We start from the raw sequence: 2,750 nt of genomic DNA, 5'->3' as shown, positions 1-2,750 counted from the left end.
CTGCCAGCTCCACTGAGTTCTGTTTCGTTGACTCTACTTACTTTATCTGTTCTATGAGACATACGCTGGTTTTAAGTTTCACCGCTGGTGCTTATCGATTTTAGCTGCCACGGCGTGGAAGGACCGCAGGGCTTGTCAAGGACCCCGCGTCCCTGTGCCCTGTTTTGTCACCGGGAAAGGAACCTACAGAAAAGGCACTTGTAATTCACCGGTCCCCTGACACTGGCAAAGACACACTTTCATGGGGACCGTGCCACAGTGCCGTGCTTCCTCCTCCACCCCGGGTCACAGAACGCTGCCGTCTTCCCGGAAGGTTCCATACTGTCAGCGTAAAATAAAAGAGAGTGGACAAAAAGAGAGAAGGCCAAGGTCACGGGGCGGGATGGGCAGGTCCCAGAACCATGAGACGCCGCAGATGCCGACCGCCACTCCCCACTGGCAGGGTGGAGGACGGGATCGGGGAGGCCAGCACGGCCAGAGGGTGGACGCCACACCGCAGGCATCTCTGAAAAGCTTCGCCTTCCCCAGTCAGGTGAAATTCAACCGGCGCGATTAAACTTGGGAGGGGGTCGTCCGCTCATCCACGGAGCGAACATTCACGAGCGTTCGCGCCGGACACGGTGCGAGGCTGGGGCGGGGCGGGGGGCCTCATCCGCAGTCCAGCTCCCGGCTCTGCCCTCGGGGAGCTCGCGCCGACGTAGCCGATGCGGAGCCCGCCGTGCCAGGGCCTGGGCGAGGGCCTTCCGGGGACGGGGTTGCAGGACGGCAGACAGGAGCCCGGTGTCTGCGCGAAGCAGTCGGGGGAGGAAGCAATCAGAAGCCACGGAGAGCAACAGTGAGCAGTGGGGATTCTGTTCTCAGGGGGACCACAACCCGCAGGAGCGTCTTCATCAAGACTGCAGGCCCCTGACAGTCTGTTCTGAGAGATCTTTACAGTGGCCGGTTACAGGAGAGCGTGGAGGACCAGCGTTTTAGCAGGAGCCAGGCGGGGGCAGGAACGATGGCGTGGGTACGGGTGGGGCCCTGGGGGCATGGAGGGGTCGAGGGGCTGGGCACAGGCAGGAAGGAGCATGGGTGCCTGCCCCATTTCTAGGCTTTTGCCCTATAAGCACAAAATAAGGAGCCGCAGACTCTCGTCACCATGGAAACTTCTCGACAGCCAATCCAAAACCCATTAAGAAATGGAATTAGCATTTCTATCTTGGCGAGTCTATTAGGACGGCACCGTGTAACCTCCACAGGTTAGCAAGCAGACCCCGCTTTCCAGGGGCCGTGGTATCACAGTCATAATTCTGTTTTCCCTACAAACACACACCTTGGAGCCCCCACAGCAAGCACAGTACCTGAAACAGATAGGGGCTTAATAGATGACTGGTCGAATTTCATCGTAAGAACTTTGCAAACATTCCGAGTACCTCGATTTACGAAATTCTGAATTTGTTTTCCAAGGAAAAAATTTCTAAACCGGCCACCGTAAGGGTCGGAAGGACGGAGACCCTTCCTCTGACATTTCCCTCTGGCATCTGCGTTCCGATGACATATGCCTATTTCCTTCTCCGCTGGAGGCGTGTTATAAGTTTCGTGTAAATTGCTTGTCTGGTCAAAGGCAGCAGGGCAGACAAGACGGCGAAATCAGTAGGTCTTGCCTCGTTAGAATCACAAAGGTTTGCAATTTTATATGAGTTGCTTCAGGAAGCAAGGTCAGAAAATATACTGATCAAAAATAAAATGGGAATAAAACTTATGGAAATACACCTGTAGACTAACAACAAGAGAGAAACTGACCTTCGACGATTAATTATGTGGAGCATTAAGGATAGCGATAAGGTTATAAAATATGTTTCAGCTTTTTAAAAAATGAAATATTGCTTCTAGAGCAAAGTAGTGGAGAAAAATAAAGCTATTCATTCTGACTCACTGTTAGGCAACACAGCTGGTGGAAAATGTTTTAAACGACTTTTAAAACTGCCATAGCCTTGAGCTCCGACCATTTTAGGATACAAAAAAAAAATTTAATTTAATGTTTTTTTCTCTCCAATCCAAACATCCGATTCCTTAAAAGGAGCAGACGAAACAAATCCCCCACAATAACAGTCTGTGTCCTCACTCATTTCCAAAAACCAAGGTTACGATTTTTAAATCTAATTACCCAGTGAATCTGTCCATTTCAGCCCAGTCTTTTAGCCAACAAATCTTGGCTGAAAAAACTCCATTTGAAAAGCAAACATCCTCACAGCCAACAGCAGAGGCACAGCGCACAGACCCGCGTCTCAGAAAAAAGCCTGCTCAATGCCCCTCCTGTCCTCGCTGCAGGGCAGGACGCCCCATCCCCCGCGGAGGAAGGGGAACTGTGGGGGTGGGGGGTTCTGTTACAGCGCTAAGCTGCGGGGGCAAGTAGACTGGCCTGGGGTGGGGGGCTGGTGGAACCTCAAAGCCGATGTCTGCATTGCTCAGGGAGGAAAATTAAAGTGCCGCATCACTAATTCTCGGGGGGACACGCCATCTCTGTGCGAAACGGCCCCCCATGTCCCCAGCTGGAGAGATACGTATTGCTACATGCTTCCTCTTTACCGTGTCGGGGTTTGTAGGGTGCAGTCAAAAGCCCCAGCTTTGGGGTACTTAAAATATTTACAGAAAGGACCTAACTCGGGATTGTGGTCAACAACTGTCCCACACTATTTAAAGTGGTTGTTGTGTGTGTGTGTGTGTGTGTGTGTGTGTGTGTGGCTTTAATTTGGCTGATTCCACGC

The sequence above is a fragment of the Pteropus vampyrus genome, unplaced genomic scaffold (genome assembly GCF_000151845.1).
Source record: "Pteropus vampyrus isolate Shadow unplaced genomic scaffold, Pvam_2.0 Scaffold189, whole genome shotgun sequence".
Lineage (NCBI taxonomy): Eukaryota > Metazoa > Chordata > Mammalia > Chiroptera > Pteropodidae > Pteropus > Pteropus vampyrus.
Note: the sequence above shows the minus strand (reverse complement) of the source record.